Source organism: Pogona vitticeps, chromosome 3 (assembly GCF_051106095.1).
Source record: "Pogona vitticeps strain Pit_001003342236 chromosome 3, PviZW2.1, whole genome shotgun sequence".
In the NCBI taxonomy this organism is placed as follows: Eukaryota; Metazoa; Chordata; class Lepidosauria; order Squamata; family Agamidae; genus Pogona; species Pogona vitticeps.
Genome location: NC_135785.1, coordinates 23,221,417 through 23,242,561, shown reverse-complemented (window position 1 = coordinate 23,242,561; position 21,145 = coordinate 23,221,417). Strand labels below are relative to the sequence as shown.

At 39.4% G+C, this 21,145-nt stretch overlaps 1 long non-coding RNA gene across 2 annotated transcripts in view; it reads right to left on the bottom strand.

Moving 5' to 3' along the window:
* Positions 1-4,485: 4,485 nt before the first annotated feature.
* The window catches only part of LOC144587785 (uncharacterized), an 88,688-nt gene continuing 72,028 nt past the window's right edge, over positions 4,486-21,145 (bottom strand). For both annotated transcript variants that reach the window (XR_013542929.1, XR_013542928.1), the window contains one exon: positions 4,486-20,540. This is a non-coding gene — a long non-coding RNA (uncharacterized LOC144587785). The remainder of the gene's footprint in view (positions 20,541-21,145) is intronic.

Here is a 21,145-nt window from a genome sequence, read left to right as displayed (position 1 = left end):
AATATACAATACCTGAATGCTATTAGGCATTTAACTCCATATGAAATACATACAAAACGGATATTATACCATCAATCTATGTTTTTGAAGAAATAACACATTAACAGGAAAAGCAAATATGATCTTATAACATCCCATTTTGATGAACTTTAGCACTTCTTGCTATTAAATGTTCAAAAGTCTTGTTCCATATGCTTGGTGCTTTAATGGCTTGCACAGAAAATAACCATCAACTCTCCAGCAAGCCTACAATGCAGTGGTGCCTCGACTTCCGAACGCCTCACCTACGAACATTTCGAATTACGAACAGCTCCGCTCGCAAAATTTTGCTTCGACTTGTGAGGGGAGCTTTGATATAAGAACAGAAAAAGGCAGGGGGGAAAGGCCGGAAATTCAAACTGTTGGTGGTGAAGAGGTTGCTTCTTTGTAGCTCTTTCGCCCAAATGGTTAGAGCAGGGGGGTCAGGGAACTTTTTAAACTATGGAACACGGGTCAGAGGGACTCCTCTGGAGACGGGGAGCATGGTGGCACAGGAAGAGGAAGGAGAGGCGGGGGTGGCTCCGGATTGCTGCCAGGTGTGGGAAGCCGGTGTGCTCCTCACCCATCCCTGATGCAAGTCTACTCATGAGTAAGGGCTCGCTCCGCCATGGCCGGCCCTGCCGCCACTGCCTCGGTTGCCCAACGCCACCAGCTGGGGCCTGTTGCTAGGTGCCATCTGCTGAGGAGTGAGTGCCATTGGAGAAGGCTTTGGTTTCCCTGGTAAGGTGCTCTTTTTGGCTTTTTGTTTGATTTTGGTGTTCGTTTGTTGTTGTTGTTGTTTTGCAGTCCCAGCATGGGGATTGCTTGACGCTTATTTTTGGGGGGGGGGGTTGCAGCCTTCGGGGCTTGCTCTGTTTATTTTTGATTGTCGTTGTTTTTTTAAAGCCCCAGCGCCTTCCGGTGGGGCTTTCTGTGTGCTTTTTTTGTTTTTGTTTTTTTAAATGCTGGAACGGATCCCATGCATTTCAATGGGAAATGGTGCTTCGACCTATGAGCATTTCCACTTATGAACATTTTCTGGGACAGATTAAGTTTGTAAGTCGAGGCACCACTGTATCTGAAAATGCCCTCTCAAATATTTCTGCACTCTGTACAGAGAGTTTTCCACTTACAGACAATGACGGTAAGTCATCCCACTTCTTTCCAGTAGATGCTTGTGGCTGTGAATCTGCTTTGGGGTTTATTCCAAACTATGCCAGGTGAATTGTCTCCACTCCAAGCTGTCTTCATTTCGAAAGTGTTACAGGGCAGGGAGGTAGCCATTTTCTTGCTGCTATGGCCAGACAACCAGGAAACAAATATTCTTTGTCACCTACTGCCAACCATCTAGAGATCTATCAGAGTAGATCCAGACCTAGCTTCTTGTTCTACTTTCCCTAAATCAGGTTGTTTTTTTGGGGGAGGGAATGAAATGAGCAATTAAGTTTGGAAGAAAAAGAATATGTTAAAATAATGCATGTGTCCTATCCTGAGGATTGAACCCTTCAATGTTGATTCTATGACAACTTTCAAAATCCTTTGATTTTGTCATCACTAAACCAAATTACACAATGTATTTCTATATTCAGTTTAATTTCCAGTCATGTCCAGTAGGTGGTGTTACCTAGCTACGTAAAGTGGAAATTAATAACTGGTGCAATAGTTAGCGGTAAAAGGGAAATGGTTAAACAGAAGAAAAGAAATTGATATTTATGCTAAGCCATTATTTCTGTACTTATTCGAAATAGCCCACTTACTCATTTCTTTATTCAACACCTTTAATCATAGGCATTGTGGACTGTCTAAAACCTTTATAGACAGAGGGATAGATATGCATATGCCAAAGTGAACACACACACACATACACACACACACACACACATTTTGTGTGAATGTTGATTTTAAGGAAATTTTGGATGGTTGATGGTTGTGTATCCACAACTTACAAACCTTCATTGACTGAAGAGCTATAATGAGGATCCCATGTAGCTGTTCTGAAAATGTCTTTCCCTTAAATATTGCTGAAGTAGCTACCATTCTTAGTCACAGATTAGTGCTTTTTAAAATTATTATTAAACAGAATTCATCAGCCAGTATGGGCAGTGGTTGGTGTTCATGATGACTGGGAAGTTCTAGTAGCTGCAGTAATGTTGTTGTTTTTAAAGGAGTGTTTAAAATGGGGCTGGTTGGATGTTTTCACAATACATGAATGAAGATCTCTCCACTTTTAGAACACCTCCAGAATGTCTACTTACAATGCAGAATGCTCCTTAATGCCACCTGCCACTTAGTGGCGCTAGAACTAAAGCCCTTGTCTAAACTTAGCTTTAAGAAACCTAGAATATCTCCAATGACCTTGGATTCTGGTTTTTCCCTTGGCCTTGGCACCAAGACAGGAAAATCCTTTCATACGTTTTGTTGATTGATGGTCTTCTGGATGACAGAAGAGAGTCCAATTTTTCCTTTGAATATTCTATTTGACACCAGCATGTATAATACAACCACACAGAAAGATATACAACAACCAGACAAATCAAATACACAAGAGAAAAGATGAGGAAGTCAAGAATAGAAGGGGAAGAGAAGGAATAGGGAAGATCTCTTCTACGCAATAGCTTTCATATTCCCTCAGCAAGTTAACCATTAAACAGTTTCAAATAAGTGCACCAAATTTTTGGATATTTTCTGCTTGCCTCTTGCCTATTTTCTTTTATGCAAAATCCAAGAGATCTTCTGTCCAGTTTTCTTGGTGTGGTGTGATCAGGGACTTCCAGTCCTATAAGACAGTCTATTTATTTGTTTATTTATTAAACTTCTATATCACTTAATATTATTTATTAAACTTCTATATCACCTATATCATTAAACTTCTACATCACCAAGGCCACTCTGAGCGGTTTACAATGCAATAAAACAGACAGCACTTTAAAAAGTGGTAAACATAATAGTTATAGGAAAAACCAAAATTAAACATATCAGTCCACATACACCAACATCAAAATAACTAAAGCTAATTTTTAAAAGGCAAGGTGGAGGAACAGATAATATAGGCACTGAAAAAACTCCTGCACAGCCATGTTTTAAAAGATTATTTGAAAAATGCCAGTGAAGTGGTCAGGTGGATTTTTTTGGGGGGGGGGGAAGAGATTATTCCAGAAGTGGAGGCTGACCACTGAGAAGGCCTGGTTTCTGGTCTCCTCTTTCTAGGCCTCTGTTAATGATCACGACCACCTGGCCTGGGAAGATGGAGTAGGTCATGCAGATCTCACTGAAAGGAGGTGTTCTGCCAAGTATCAAGGTCTCAAACCGTTGAGGGCCTTGTATGTCAGCCTCATCACCTTGAAGCGGGCACAGAAACACACAGGTAGCCGGTGCAAGGTAGCCAGGGTAGGGGAGAGATTATGTCGTTTCTTCACTCTGCTCAAAGATCTGGTCACCATATTCTGGACCTGCTGGAGTTTCTGTAGCAGCCTCCTCAGAATCCCCACGCAAAGAGCATTACAGTAGTCTCTTGATTGTGGCTCACACTCAAGAACAAGATACAAGTCCCACAAGTGAATTGCCTGCATACCCCAAAATGCGCTGGAAATGTCACAATCATTCAAAAAAATGTATTCACGGAGGCTTTCACGGCCGGGTTGTTGTGGGTTTTTTGGGCTCTTTGGCCGTGTTCTGAGGGTTCTTCTTCCTAACATTTCGCCAGTATCCGTGGCTGGCATCTTCAGAGGACAGCACTCTGTGTCCTGGTGTAGTTGGCTTGGGAGTGGAATATGATGCCGGCCACAGAGACTGGTGAAACGTTAGGAAGAACAACCTTCAGAACACGGCCAAAGAGCCCGAAAAACCCACAACAACCATTCAAAAAAATTGTGTATTTTTTTAAATGCCACATAACAGTTTTCAGTGTAGCAGTTCTTGTGACAGATGGCAGAGCACTCCGTGTGTATGTAGAAGGGGATTGTGATTCATGGGAGCTCACTTTGAAACAAATCTGTTCGTTTTTACATTCTTGATATTTTGTACTTCTTTTTTGTTTGTTTCCTTTTAATCTTGCCACCATCCTGAAACAAGTTAACATGGCATTGGAAACTGCTACAAGGCATCTTTGACAAATGAAAGCTGCCATGAACACAGAAAGTTTGAAAGCTATTGTTAAGATATAAAGACTCAGTTAGGTGTGTATTATAAGTTTACAGCAGACTTTTAAGGCCCTAAACTGTTTATGCAAAATCCAACCATCCTGATTGCTTTGATCTGTATGGAACATTCTTTTGACTGTCTATCAGAACTTTTCTGAGTACTGTACAACTTCCTAAATAGCAAAGTCACTGGGGCTGTTGGATTCTGGGAACTGCAATCTTAAAAGCTGGCTAGGAAATATGTTTTCTGTTGAGGGCCCCATTTTCTTATGGTTAATCTGTTGGGGCCACATGTTAAGTGCTGGACAGAACAGTAGATGGAATCACTTTTTGTTTTCTCTTTTTCTACTGCCTCCTTACTTTCATTTTCACTCTCACTCTCCAGCCACTTCTGCTAATACATTGTCAGTCTTTCTACCACCCCCTTTCCCTTCCTGAGCTGCAGGTTGCCCACCCACATGTTTCCTTTGGAATTTTTCTTTTTTTATGCACACTTCATGTCTTCCGATCCCTTGGGAAGTATTTCAGCCACCAAAGAAACCAGGTGGGTGGATCCTGTAACTTTTTGCATGTGTAACAGATGCTCCATCACTGATCTTGAAACCTACAGGCTCCCACCCACCCATACCAGACTTAAGCAGTTTTAGTTTTAACAGTGTAAGACTACAAGTAATCGAAGTAGGATGCAGTGGCTGCAATCCAGCAGTAAGTCACAACTTGAGTAGGCCTGCTGCATCAGTGGGGATTTCATGAGTCAACTCCCTCATAATTTCCATTGATTCAATGGGTATACTTCAGTTGCAATTTACTACTGGATTTCTGCTAGAATCTTAAATAACTTCCCTCCAGGATTTTAAATTTCCTAGTGTTATTCTTATCCAGATAAGATTCTCCTTCACTATCTAGTTATCAATCAGTGTAATTTAAATAATTTCGTATATTGTCAAAAATCTCAACCAGAGTATATTTTAGAAAACCAAAGGAAGTGTGGGATAATTTTATCACACAATAGCTTTTTCTCGTTAAATTATAAGTTGCATCTCATTGCCTAAGAAAGGGCATCTTGTGAGCAATGCACAGCAACTGCAAGCTTACAATTAGTATAGTTTCCATGAAACTGGCCAGTGAGCCCTTGTCTCCATTGTGCAAACAATGTCTCTTCTTCAGGAGATCTGAACCGTTCTAATAATAATTGCATGCCATGAAGTTGATTCCGTTATGGCAGCCCTTTTCTAGGTAGAAGGAACTCAAAAGTAGTTTACCGGTCTCTTCTTCTGGGAGCACTCCTGAAACTTAGCTGCTTGCCCAAGGTTACACAGGCTGGGGCTTCTCCCAGGAGATAGAGAGGAATCAAACTCCCAACCTAACTCACTGAGCGATCCAGTCAATTAGAGGTCTTCTTAAATGACTTTCAGAAACACTGAACCTTTAATACTTGCACCATTTGGCCAGCACCAAACAAGATTGACAGCAACAATAAAAAAGAAAAAAGAAAAACACCCTGCTTTTGTTGGCACATCATTAATTATGAATATGTTCTGTTCATTTGAGAGGAAATAAGAGACTTTCATTTAAGGAGGGTGGCTTTTTAAATTTCCTTTTAACAAGAAACACGGTGGAGTGATGCTTCAGCAGATTTTAATATAAAAATCAATGCTTGTGTTGTGTTATAAATCAATGTTCTTTTAAAACTAGTAACAATCGTTGAATCAAGAGTGTAGATCTGCCACATCTACCATTTGAAGAAATGTCAGCTCAAATAGAGAGTGGTCTTCCTTATCTTTCTTCCCCTCCCCCCACCCCAGCAGAGCCTTAAATGCAAGGAAACAAATTTTGGGGAAGTTACTATTTAGCTTACCCTTCCCAGAACCCACAGCCATGCTGGCCGTGGTTGTTGGGAAATATTAGGATCTGTAGTCTAAAAAACTGTTCCAAGCGTTGAGTTAAAAAACAAAAACCATATCAGAATGGAGACTGAACATTTGAAGCTTTCCTTGTTTTTATGTACAGGCAACGAATATCTTTGCTTAACCATAATGACTGTCCTCAAAAATACATGATAGCTATTGGTTGTTTTTTGTTTGTTTTGGTTTTTCATTTATGGAATTCACTACTGAATATTTACAAGTGCTGATCTTCTAGTTCTCTTGAAATCTCTCAGTCTTCTAATTTTAAAGACGATACTGAGCAAATTTAATCATTTCCTTTGGTATTTTACCAAATTCTGTTCCAATTGGGTTTCCTAGGGTAGGTGGGGCTCGTCAGCCTTGGAAGGCAGCCCATCTAGGAGAAGGAAAACTCCGATTTCAAACCTCCACTGCCTTGTGGCTATATCCACCGATGGAAGAGGCTTCAAGAGTAAACCTCGAGGCAAAACCCACAGCCAGAGTCCCTTAGGCAGTTCATGTCATTCTGGCAACTACTATGATGTCGCTGGAACCAGTTTTATTGGCTCTTGCCTTTCCATTGGACTATTTCAGCGACGTGGAGAGGGGGGGTTGCTGCTTGGGTAACAGCCTATCCTCCATATTATTTTATCCAGGCTTCGTGCTCTGGAGAGGACACTCATACAGAGCGCGTTACTGTGGCCTTTCAAGACTGAAGGATGCCTAAGAAGGGTTTCCTAATGGGTTCAGATGCCTCTTACCCAGAATTCTTTCTCCAGATCATCGGAGAAATATTTTTATATTCTTGTTCATTTTTTAGGTTTCCACACATGGACTCTCAGCAGAGCAGGACTGCAACCAATATTATTGGTAATAGTATTATCTTGACTGATTGATTGATTGATTGATTGATTGATTGATTGATTGATTGATTGATTGATTGATTTATTTATTTATTTATTTATTTATTTATTTATTTATTTATTTAATATCCTGCCTATCTGGTCAGTTACGATCCTAGTTGGCTAAACCTAATGAGTTTATGAAATTATCACCCCAATTCCCAGATAAAAGATTCGGGTTTTCTGTGTCACCCCCTCCTCCCTGGCCAAGCAGAAACATGTCCATTTCAAATAAAGGCTAAATGGGGAGGAGTGCTTGCATGTGTGCACATGGCCTGTGCTGCTTTGTTTGAAGAACTGGGGATTACACTCAATGCAGAGCTGCCTCAGTTGTAACCATAAAAAGAGCAACCATACTGTTTTCTGACTTACATCTAAGAGAGATGTGCCTGGTGAATTCCACCTTTTGGACTTTACATTGAAGAGTAACTTTCCTGGCAATCTCCATCTCGCCATGAACTTTTGGACTTTAAGTTCTTCGCTCTGGTACAAACCTGATGACGTGGTTTTTGATCTATGAAAGCTCATGTATTGTATGATCATTTTTAGTGGTCTATAAAGGGATCACTTATTTTTGTATTTGTTTTTTTATGACTCACAGTAATTTTATAGACTTAACAGCAAATGTCACACTTATATAATCAGGAGTATGCACACATACAGTACATATATATTTTGTTCAAAAAAGATGCCCTGCCAATGAGCATTTAAAGGATATGTACTGGATTGTGACTGTGACATTTAAAAGTTAAAGAAGAACTTTAGTCTCATTGAGCTAACAGAAGGTTCAGTTACACGTAAAACTCCTGGTTGTATGTTGGGTTTAGCATGTTTGAAATCAATTTTAAAAATTCCTTCTTAGTGACATATAGTTAAGTGTACATTTTTATTTATTTAAAAAAAATCAAAGTGGAATAGCACTAGATCAGTGTTACAGATTGTGAATGCAAGTTTTTAAAATATCATTTTGGCATGTGTGCTCACCTGTGTTAGAGTAAATTTTGTCAAATATTAGATGCCAGGATCACAGGTTTTGTGCTGCAAAGGATCCTTGTGGTCTGATCTGTTTTTTCTATCTTTAACACTGATCTAGCACTATTCCACTTTGAAAACAAATAAAACAAGTATCAAAACATAATGAGAGATCCAGAAAAATCATTTTAACCCCTTTTGGCCAGCCTGCTCTTTCTTTCTTCCTCCAAGGAACTGCAGTGACTGGGATACCTGGCTTCAGGCAGAGGAAGGTGGGAGAAGATGTAGGGGGCAGCTGTTGCTGTTGCCGCACCTTGATCAAGGCAAAACCTTCACTTCTAAAGTGAGAAATGCAAAGAAAAGGCGACGGCGGCAGGAGGCGGTGGCAGTAGTGCCTCCAACCACTTCCTCACCCTCTCCCTCTGGCACCAGACAGCCACATGCTCTTCTAGCATGTGGTCAAGGCATCTGTTTAACCCTTCCTAACAGCTCAACAGAGAATGAGCAAGCTCACATGCATCTTTTTACAAGTTATCTCTCTGGGTTTGCGTGTAAGCCACTTTCCCCCCCAGTTTCCTGCATTCTGATTAGTTTCTTTATCTCCTTCTCCAGTTGCTAACCACAAGATGGGTCCTCCTTGGTGAATAACATGGTGGGGCCAAAATCTGTGCAAACTCTGTTGTTTTCAGGGGTTGACAGCACCCTAGGCACTGTATTTCTGTATAAGGAACATCCCAGGATCATGAGGTAACAACTTTTCCAGATGTCTACACATCATGTATCCATCTCCATACCGGCCCATGGTTTCGGCCTCAACGAAGTTGTGTCAGCACCATGAAGTTGTCTCTGATATCCCATTTTCCAGGCAAGTAGCATTTTCAGCCCTATATGGGAGCCAGGCCTGTATCTGAGCCATCTTCTTGACTCATCTTCCAGCTTGTTCAGCTTTTTTGAGCCCCGTTCCTGACATATAGTATAGGACTGGACAGTGTCACCAAAGCTACCAACATGAATTTGACAAAACTCTGGGAGGCAGTAGAAGACAGGAGGGCCTGGCATGCTGTGGTCCATGGGGTCATGGAGATTTGGACATGTGGTTAGTCGTTAGTTGTTTAACAACTAAACAACAACAACACCTGGGTGGCCATGATGGAACAGAATATTGGGTTATATTGGCCTTCTAACTGGCACAGCATGGCTTTTCCTACATTGTCCTGTTCAGAATCAGATGAGGTGAGGAGGAGAGATCTTTCTATTTTACTGGTCCTAAGGTGATATATCCAAGACAGTACAGTCAATCTAACAATATACTGTATAGAAGATAAAAAATAATATTTTTTTAACGTTTTACTACAGCAAACATTTTAAAACGTCTAGGATTTTTTTCTCACAGATGAAATATTTATTAGAAGGTGGTGAGTTCATTACTTTTGTCATAATTGCTTCCAGAAAACTCCCACATACATAAATGTGAGCCAAGTATTTCCAAGATGTCTAGATATGTTCATCATTACTCATCCTCCTACAAAATCATTTCATTTATACATGTCCGTGTGCTGCAGACAGACCAACAGATGTAGACTTCACATACAATATATTTAAGCAGCAGTGGATTCAAATAACCAAAAGCTGTTCCTCTCTTTATCTCCACGTAGGATTTCCATCTCTCAAAGCCTCATGTATTCAATAGCTGAAATAATGCTATTTTTACAGGAACATGTCAGATCTTGAGCACCTATAGCTGCAGCTATATTCCAATTTTTTTCAGGTACTGAGTTGAAAGGTTAGATCAGCAGTTATGAACTGCAGTTACCATATATAATTCTTAATTGGCCATAGTTCTGATGGTATTCTTGTAAAGTTTGCATAACTAGTCATGGCTAATTGTAGCTAATTGGATAGGTGTCAGGCTGCATCTCATTTGCACAGTTGGGTAAATGACAATATGACTGGGATGCACCATGGTGCATTGTCAATTAACTGTAATTAGCCATAACAAATTACACAAACCTTACATAAATGCTTAGGGAATTCCAGTCATTCAAAACCAATAAACTGATTAGCTATTTCACATCAACATGTAACATTCAGTGCAATGTGCTTCTCATTCTAGCCACTGTTATGTTTCTTAAGACTACCGTATAGAATTTACAATTGTGCAGGATTTTCTACTTTCATGAGATACAATGCTACCTAGAGTAATAGCTTTGACTGCTATCATGGTTACAGCTTTACGGCTTGGACAATTTTAACACAAATAAAATCTGCTGACGTTTGCTGGCTCACCTGGTCAACACAAGCATCTTTTTTTTTAACCACTAAATAGTTTAGACCATGGTGTACAATGGCAGCCATACAAGTGATTTTCACTTACAGTTCTCATTATCCCTACACCACGTATCCTATGGTGAGGAGTTATAAGAAACAAAGGATCACAACTACTGAATCCTGGTTTAAAGAATAATCTGAAGTTTTAAAAACATGGACACATATAGTAGTTTGCTATCTTCTTTCACACCAGAAAATATATCTAATACATTTTAAGCACACATTCCTGCTATCCACATGAGACTACTGTAAATTCCAGGGCTTGATTTGTAACAGGCAACTCAGACATTGTAAAGAAAAATTCATCCAGCTTTCTTCTTCTTTTCCTACACCCACCTTTGTAACAGGAAGAGAGAATGTCCTCAGGATTTGACGAAAGCAGCTAGATGATATGCCTGCTATTAAACATCATTAGGGCTAACTCAGTTTGCTTTAGGAATGCCTACTTGTAATAAGTAACTCCAATATTCATAGATAAAAGTCTTGGAATGTTTCAAAAGAAGAATTACTCAGATGCCCAATTTTACAAACACAACTTTTGGAGGGTACAACTGAGAGCTCTAACTGTAGATGAGAAGGGTGCTTAACACTTTATCTGCCCAAATATTTCTCAGGGACCAAAATCCTGTTGGGATTTTACACATACAGAAAAGAAATCCTATAGGTTGCCATGATTAATTGCTATTGTACCTGGCATATGCACACCTACCATCTTGCACCTTTTTTTGCAATAATAGCAGGTCCATATTTTTCATTACGTTCTCTACTGCAACTCCAAGATCCCTCTCATAACTGATCACTGCCAGCTCAAACTGTATCAGCATATCTCTAACATTAGGCAAGGTGGGGAGAAGAAGCTGCTTGGCAGATACCCAGTTGCAGTGACTCAGATTAGCAGCACAGACTTTAGACTGGAGCCTTGCAATGAGGCACAGCATATTGTAAGCAGTGGAAAGCAGACAAGAACATTAAAGCAATAGGGTTGTGAATTACTTGTAAAGCAATTAAAGCATGGATTTAAAATGCAATGAGTTAATTATGCAATGAATGAAATAGTAGGATGAGGACTATGCATAATCCATCAAAATACTATTATGTATATTTTTAAAAGGTTGTCTGTATTGATGAGTGCCATGTCCTGTAACAGCTATGATATAGTGGATGGTATAAATTCATAGCTTCCTTTCCCTAATCATTGGACATAAGTGTACACCAATATTTATTAGGATTTATAAGAGACACTTTGAGATCCTGTAAATACTCTGAGTGCTTAATTAGAATACAATTAACAAAAAAAAACAAGACAATGTTTAAAACAAATGTGTAACAATTGACTGATAATGAAGGCAAGAGAAAATGGTAAAGTATGCATGAGGATTTTCCCTCATTCTACACATCTTTCATTATGTACAGTATTTCAAGTACAGTAACTGAGAGATTGATTTCTATGTTTCCTTATCTTTTATCACATTGATTTAAGCAGGCCAGTCAGAAGAATTGATATACTGTATGCACACAGCTGTTGTACAGTATGAATTGGACCCTTAGCAATTGCTTTTATGGAGTCTGCCCAAAGCAGCTTCTTGACAACATCAGTGGTGCCTCACACACTGAAACAACGCACCGTGATTTAGTAAAAATGTCAGGGTGGGCCATGGGAAAGCAGAGGCCCAGGTAGTCCCTACATCACTGTCAGTCAGGAAACATAATCCCCACATACCCTTTCAGAGGAAAGGGAACCCAAGTGCAATTGTCTATAGCAGAAGGGGAAAAAAATCTTAGACTCAACTAAGACCTAAAGTAACAAACAGAATTAAACTGCTCTAGTCCAGCCATTTCATATTGGAGTGTTTCCCTTTGAAGTTCCATTCCTGAATAATGGTATCTGTTTGGAGATTGACACTTGTGTTAACTCCTTTTATTGCTGCTGGTCATAGGAGCTTTGCACAGAAACATCGCAGCCTATATGCAGGAATTTGAGCAAGCATGTTACGGGTTTGAATTGAGAGCAGGGAAGATGTAGGGACACACGGAAGCCCTGCTCCCAAATGTCCCAGCACATCCACCTTCAATAAATATTTGAAGCACTTTGAACCCCCGGTTTCTCATATCCACCCACCATGCTTCTGGAGAGATTTCAGCGGTGGTTCTACTGCTGCTACTGACACTGCTTAAAGTTAAGCAATGCCTTGTATCTTCCATAACTGAGCCTGCTCATGCACCTTTCCATGAGGATCCCTTGGAAACTTGTCAACAAGAGCCAAACCACAACAATGTTTTGTCGCTGAAGAAAGGAAGACGGCTATCGAGTGTGTCACATGTGTTTGGTTTAGGTGCCTGTATTTGCACAGGTGTGACTAATCCTAAGAAGGCTTTAATAGAACCCAGACAATGTCAAGGCAATTTGTTTTGACCGGCTGAGGTGAATAAAGAATAAGACAAAGCAAGAACTTGTTATTGCAAGAATAACTGGCGAGCACTTCCTGTTTACAAGGTTACAACTATGTCAGGGGCTGAATAAACTCCAAGACTGGGGGCTGAGGCTAATTTGAGCAAATAGACTGAGACTAAAATAGAACTTTTGAAGCCTTCTTTCTCTTCCTGTCTTCTCAATTTCTTCTTGCCCGAAAATTCTCTCTTAATTTCTTTCCACTGCACTTCTAACAGACCTCCCACAGCAACATGTGGGCATTGGGAATTACTTGTGAGATTGCACTGGCCTAACAAGGCATATTTCCTCCCAGGCTCTTTATTTTATTCTAAACATAACTTGTGTGCTCTATGCATCTTGACTCAGACACAATCCCCAGTGACTTTAGTAAGATTTGTTCTCAAGAAAGTTCACATGGAACCATGGGCTTGGTTAGTTGTGGAAAAGAGAAATGTAACACCTTAATGTCAAACACTGTGTACAAGTAAGAAACAGATAATATTTATTTCTAGGTACTTAACCTTGTTTTTCCATTTAAAATCCTCATTTTAATTAGTAGATTTAGAAATGCTAACAGAGTTTATCAATACTGTAGGTACAGACCATATATGTTCAGAAACCTTAAGCAAGGGATTGTTAAAATAGTGAGATGGGATTGAATTTTATTTATTTATTTATTTATTTATTTATTGGACTTATATACCGCCCCATAGCGCTACAATGCCTGTTACTGGGGTTTCTGTCATTTGAAGTTGCCAAGCATACTCGGTGTTGGTCAAAACCTTGAAGCTGTTATTAGTTGAATATAGGAAATGTTTTTTGTAATGCAATTCCCATAATTATTGAGAATTGTAGTCCAAAAAGGGAACATTTCCTATCTCTGTTACTAATCTAGGTAAAGTGTATCAGTACCTTCTTTTTGTTAGGGAGATTGGCAGAAAGATTTTAATCTAAACTACAAAGAGTCTTGTGGCATGTTAAAGGCTAGCAAGTTTGATTTGGCACAAGTTTTTCTGGACTGTAGCCTAAAAGTTTATGCCAAATAAAACTTGTTAGCCTTTAAGGTGCCACAAGATTTGTTTTTGCTACACACTAACACAAGTTCCTATTGGAACATTCAAGAGTGAACTTTAACTATATCTGACAGTCACGTGCTATTCTATAAATGTGTTCTGAAAATGGAAAGCCATTTCAGACAATCCTCACATAATGAACACAGAAACAAAACAAAGAGGAGCAGAAACAGACATTATATGGCCAATTTAAGTCCAGTTGTGGGCCTTTCCTTATAATCCACTTCCTTAGCCAGTCTGGAGGCACCTTGACAGCCTGCCTTTCACTGAAGTGGAAAGGAGAAGAAATTATTTCCTTGGATTTCCATGAAGGGGGAAGCGAGCAAAAGTGAAACTGATCTAAGGACAACTAGCCACTTACAGAAACCAAAGACAGTCCAAGGTGCACAGGTCCACTGATTAGCTACATAACTGCCTATCAAACACTCCAACATATACAGTCTCACGTGGGCATTAAGTACACATGTACAGTTTTATCAGCACCAGGTCAAGATTTTATTATTTGCCCAGCTATTTCAACTAATCATATGGCCTGTGATGATCATATAGTTTTATTGCTTGCTGCCTTTCCACAATTTTATTGTTATGATATTTAATTGTGTCGGGTTGTTGTTGTTTTTTCAAACAAAGCATTAGACTGGTAAGAATATTTTGGGCAAAGAGCCCCCTAGATTTTTTTAACAGAATAAAGTAAACTAAACAAAATTAAAAAAATAAGAAATTAAAATAAACTAGTGCTGTATATAATTGGAAACCCCTACATTGTTTGAGAGGAGAGAAAAAAACTAAACTATTAACCATGATAACACTAAAATTGTGCAGATGAAGTAAATAAAATATATAACCATCAAAATCCATGTGATTAGTTAAAAGAGCTGGACAAACTACACTCATAACTCTACCTCTACAGACTGTTTTCCCATGTCAGGATATGAAATGTGTGTGTAGAGTGCTAAAGTTAATAATTATGAGGGGGAATGTAGAAAATGAATTTCTGAAAATGTACATTGTGTTTTTAAAATGAGGTTTAAAGAGCAGTTTACTAAGTCACTGCAGTCGGACAGCTCTCCAAAATTCAGTTGCATGCAGTTGAAGGGAAATGTAAACAACTGAGAGATATGAAATATAAGGAGGCAAAACAAATACGATGCAACATGCCACACATACCAGATACCAACAATGCTATCACTGGGCACTAGACATCAAAAAGCAGCAACATGTAGCAGCAACAGTTCATAATAGTACCTTTGAACAGACAAGGACAACATGGATTTTCCTCCATAGATTCAAAGTGGTTTGGCTGGGTGAACACTTAGAATACTTTTCATGTATGTTCAGTAATATGCTTAAAGATTGCCTAAAACTATAATACTTTTAACTTTTTAATGACATTCTGCTTTTTCAATGTGCTCCTTTTAGGCTTCTGCATGTTTAGAATGTAAAAACATTCTTTTTGTTATTTTTATTGTACATTTCATGCACCTGTATTTGGATTGAAATCTAACTTAAGTGTTTGCCTGCAACTTAGGTTGTGGATCAATGCGCATTTTCCCCACTATGTCGTTGCACCCTTAGTGGCCTGACATCGAAGACAACAACAGTGGGGTCTCCTGAACCAGTGGTGTCCAGTCTTCCTTCTTCCATGTGGAGAAACACTATTAGGTCTTCGCGCCAAACTCAGAATGAGAACATTCTAATCTTCAGGAAATGGAAAGAGTGGAGAGTAAAAAGCATAACTGAGAAAGGACAAAGGGCAAGTAAATATAGCTAAGACTGTTTCTCTCCTTCTCCTGCTGCTTCCTATCATGGAAAGTATTAAAGGATGAAAATCTTCAGCTCATAATTATGAATTTTTATTGAATGATTCGTTTGTTTTCTCAGCAAAGCTTTTGATGCTCTCCTTTAAAGGATGAATGGTAATAAGCAGACTGCTATAAATCCAGACATCCAGTCTAGGTTTTGCAGACCACAACTGCATTGCATTCCAAATTTTGTGACCATTGTACAGTGCAATCAGGCATATGGTAAGGGCTTCAAATGAGCAGTGACTCCTTTAAGGCGAAGCCTATAGCTACAGTGACAGAGTACATGCCTTCAGTGCGAAAAGTCCTGGGATCAGTTCTTACCTTCTCAAGGTTTATCTGCAAAAGACCTCTGTCTGAAACCTTGGAGAACTGCAGCTAATCAGTATAGATGAGGAGTGGGTAACTTCCACAGGATCCATAGGATGTGTCTCCTCTTCCTGCTAAAACTTATTAAAGCACTGCAACTGTGCTACTGTTGTTTAATTTGTTGCCATGTCGGTAGCAATATTATAATTTTTTTAAATGAAAAGTAAAAACGATATATACAGTGCATACACATTCTCTTTTAAAAGCTAATAACATTTCTTCATCTTCTGATTCCACTTCTTTGAGTTAATTTTTGCCACCATGACAAATTTGGTGGTATGGAAAGATGTGACCTAGGAAGTGCAAAAAAAAAGTTTGCCTGCCCCTGGAGTAGATTAATTGTAATAAACATGGAACAACCATCTTTCTTAACAGAAGGCAGTTCCTAAGTTCCATATTAATATGCAGAACAGTGGTTATATATAATTATTCTGAATTTGCAAAACTAATTGTACTCTTCGGATTCTTTGGAAATTCAGCTATTTCAATTATTGAAGAACATAAGAAGAACCCTGCTGGATCAGGCCAAGGGCCCATCTAGTCCAGCTTCCTGTATCTCACAGTGGTCCCACCAGATGCCTCTGGGAGCACACAAGACAACTAGATACCTGTCTCCTGATACCCCTCCCCTGCATCTCGCATTTTGAGGTACCTTCCTTTTAAGCCTGGAGATTATACATCCCCCTCATGGCTTGTAACCTGTGATGGACTTTCCCTCCAGGAATCTGTCCAATCCCCCTTTAAAGGCATCTAGGCCAGATGCCATCACCATATCCTAACAATGCGCTGGGTAAAGAAATATTTTCTTTTGTCTGTTCTCACTCTCCCCACACTCAATTTCAGTGGATGTCCCCTGGTTCTAGTATTGCGTGAGAGGGAAAAACACAGGCACAGAACAGATAAAAAGCACAGGCGGGCCAGATGTGGCCTGTGGGCCATACTTTGGAGACCCCTGCTCTAAAGAGCCCCAAACGCTGTATCCTTTCCTCATAAGGGAGGTGCCCCAGCCCTTATGTCACTCTCTTCTGCACCTTTTCCAGTTCCACTATGTCTTTTTTGAGGTGTAGAGACCAGAACTGTACACAATACTCCAGGTGTGGCCTTACCAGCGTTTTGTGTAATGGCATTATAATGTTGGCTGCTTTATTTTCAATTCCCTTTTTAATGATCTCTAGCCAATGGAATTGGCCTTCTTCACTGCCACTGCACACTGGGCTGGTACTTTCATCGAGTTGTCTACCACCACACCAAGATCTCTTTCCTGATCCATCAAGGGCAGCTCAGAACCCATTAGCTGATTAATAAAGTTTGGATTTTTTGCCCCAACGTGCATTACTTTACATTTTCTTATATTGAAACACATTTGCCATCTTGCTGCCCATTCTCCCAGTTTGGAGAGGTCCTTCTGGAGTTGTTCACCATCCTTTCTGGTCTTCACCCCTCAGAAAAGTTTCCTGTCATCTGCAAACTTAGCCACCTCACTGCTTATCCCTGTCTCCAGGTCATTAATGAACAGGTTGAAAAGCACCAGTCCCAGGACAAATCCCTGGGGCACACCACTTTTCACTTCTCTCCATTGTGAAAATATCTTATAGAGAGTGCAGAAAAATTATAAATGAATCTCCCAATATTTCCATGAAGGAAGTGTGACGTTTACCCCGTGGCCCCTGCTTGTTTCACCAAACACAGAGCTCACACAAGTACCCCAACACGCCCTTTAACATGCTGCCACCAGATAATCTCTTTAGCAACCTATATTTCCTATGAAAGACTGAGGTCCATTCAGTACTGAACTTTTAAACAGAATCAGGTTTATTAATTACAAGTTGTTTTAGGACTAGTTCCTAAGCACATTCTTAAAGTCACACAAAGCTTCAATATTTTACTTTAACCTCTTCTATCTTAATTAACACAGGTCACACTCTGACTAATCACTCCTTAAACACTCTCTCTCTGCCTCAGACCCCCACTCTTTCTCTTTTCTGTGTCTCTAACTGAACAGCCTAGACTCTGACTCATCCCTCCCTTCTAGTTTCTCTGGCTCTGCCTCCCAACAGCTCTCACTGGTGCATGCAAATAATCTTGTACCTGAGCCAAAGCAGGGTGTTCGCTACAGGAAGTCTTTCAGGTATACTTTTAAGGCGAACTTCATAACTGGCTTCATCCAGTTTGGATGCATGTGGGTTTAAATACTTCAGCACTGGTACCATGTGGAATTTTCCACTCGGCCTGCTAGATACGAAAATACCCTCCCCTCCACATATATTAACTGTTTTGGAAATCATGTTTTCTTTTTGGGTGGGGAAGGACACATAAAAGCTTAGCTGCCCCAATCCTAAATTTGGCATAAATTTTAGTTAACTCACCAGATAGCAAAAAGCCAATCAAAAAGCTAAATTAATTCCAGATTATTATGTTAACTGGTGAGGTTTGCAAGCAGATTTTATTCTTGATTTCAGCTTGTTTGACGTATAAGGTCCATAATAAGTCCATGTTGTATCCTTTGTGGTGCTGGGGCGGCTTTTACAGGTATCCTCAAAAGGGCACTTCACTGGAAGAAGTAATTCACCTCACTTTGGAGAAATGAAGTATGCATGAAACTGTATACACATTTGAAAATCGGACCATAATATACAATATATCATATATCATATACAATAAATTTTATTTTAGGCTTTATGAAACATTTACAAAACATTGGCTGAAATCCAGTGGTGGAATGGATGCTACCAATCCCTCCGCTAACAATCCTGATGCTCCTTTGAGATCTCATACATCCTGGGGAACTTGTTAGACATTGCAGAGAAGGAGGGAAACCTTTATTTTCTGAAAATTGCTGCTATAGGTAAAATCATTCCATTGGACAGTGATTTTGGAATTTAAAGTTTCCCCTCCCCATCCTGTGACCCCCAACAATTTCTCCAGAATGAAGTCGATCCCAAAGGAGCCTCAGGGCCTGCAGAGGGTTTGGAAAATTTTAATTTCTGGAAAAAAAATGCCATGGCTGATGATGGCATCAGCCTTCAGCAGAGCAAGTTCCACTCCTGGATTTCAGCCAACATCTACTTAGTATTAAGCCTCACTGAATTCTGTTAGACTCATTCCCAAATTACCTTCATTCTTCCATGCTGTGCTTTGTGTCATATCCACTCAATTTTACTTTTTCCTGTTTTATATTAACTTCTCAGTTTTGTGAAATGACTTGAATGCTTCCAGAAGGTTAGTACAGATTTTCAAAAAAACCATATAGAAAACTATAGCTCAAATTCAGAGTCAAGAAGTACCTACAGTATTTTTCTTAAACTTGTCAAAAAAAATCAGTTTTGGAGCTAAAGTTTACACATTAGTATAATGAAGCCAATTGTTTCACAAGCCAGTTTTTGCTTGGTAGATGGCCTTTTGAATACTGTATTTATCCAGAGAACCTGTTAACTGTGGCTTATGAGTAAATACCTGGTTTCTCCTCCATTGATTTATCAATTTCTTTTAACCATATATTAAAAGCCAATGAAATCATACAGATTTCTGTTAGGTAATACTCGTACCCCCTTGGCTTTAGCAAATGATCATGAAAAGGAAAATTAAAAAGTTAGAATGAGTTGATGGTACACGAAGTAAAATAAGTAAAATTGCAGTGCAAGGTTGTGACTAAATTGGCAAATATGGGGGAAATGCTATAGGAATTGAATGGTCTAATTAACTTTTTTTTGTTGACCACATGACATAAAAGCAAATATAAATCAGTCCCAACTCCCCCCACTCCTGAAATCTGTAGTTTTCCCCTACGCTGCTGGGGTTTCTACTTTTTTCATAGCAGATCCATTCACATTGATTCAGACTGTGATGCAGATAAGAGTGTGCTGTGGTTGGGGCACTGCTTCAGTTGAATGGCAGATAATTCCATTTCTTTTATTTTTCTTTAAACAGCTTGATGCCAGTGTAGTTGCACAAGAGTACCTAGACACACACAAAAAAGAGGAAGAAACGAGAGAAGAAAATTTTCAGCCCTTGTTTACAGCCTATTAAAGTAATTATCCTGTAAATCCTCAGGGCAATAGTAAAGCTATGGTAACAAGCTGCAAACAAGGTTGTTTAGCCACTCTCATCTTCCCTGCATAGTCAGTTAATGCAAAAATTCTAGGGAAACCTGAATTCCCCAGTGAAACTTCACAGTGAGTGAATTCACATCTCTCACTGTGTAATCACACTCTAAGTACTATCAATTCTGCTGATTTTAATAGGAAAGATTTGACCAGAGTTTCAGCTTTATTGCTGAAATTAATGGCATTCAATAGAGCATTTTTCCACTGGGCTGTGCCTTTAGCTGTGCCCCCTAAATATTTCTGAAATGAGTAGGGTAGCAATAGATTGACAGTAAGCACATTTATTTGGAAGTGGTGCAAAGATTTATTTCCAGATTTATTCTGAGTCCGACATTAAACAAAATTTATGCAAATAGCAGATGCAAGAATTCCTGTAGTCCATTCTGGCTTGTAAGATGTCTCCCATTGCCAGTGGAAGTCGAAGACCCATATGCACATTGTTTACCACTATATCTTCTTGCCTCTCCATTGTCCCAACCGACAGGGTGGTGGTGGAGTGGGCTATTTCTCTGGCTCACTGGAGGAGAGAAAGGCAAGATTGTTGGGTTCATAAATTAAAGTATGTTTTAGAACATCTGTGGGTTGTTCAGCCACACCTGCTTGTGTATCAGTCTTCAGGATTCTGTAGATCTAATGTTCAAATGCATATTGCAAACACAATTAGAAATGTCCCAAGAATTTGCATTAAAAAGAAAGCAGATAATGAATTAGCAATAATGTAAATATATTTTGAGCTGGATTCTGCATGTACTTGTGTCCATTCAGTTCCGTGTGTCAGAAAAGCACTCTTTTGAGAGCTGAGGGGAAAAATGTCTCACTAAGTCTCTGTGCTACCAAAACTGAGAATCTAGATGCCGCTTCCCAATCCAGCATATAGGGAGGTAGATAATAGGACCAGATAAAACTCTGTAACTCAGAAATATAAGAATAATACATAATGGCAACTACAAAGAATTTGCCCTTCTATTCCCTTAGAACACATACATTGAAGTCCAATACCTAAATCAAAGTGATTAGGGACCACATTTGTACTGCACAAAAAACAGCAACTCCATGCCTCTTCAATTCTCTTTCTCAACCGAAACAAAAAAGACCAGACACTTTCTTTAGGATTCAGCACTC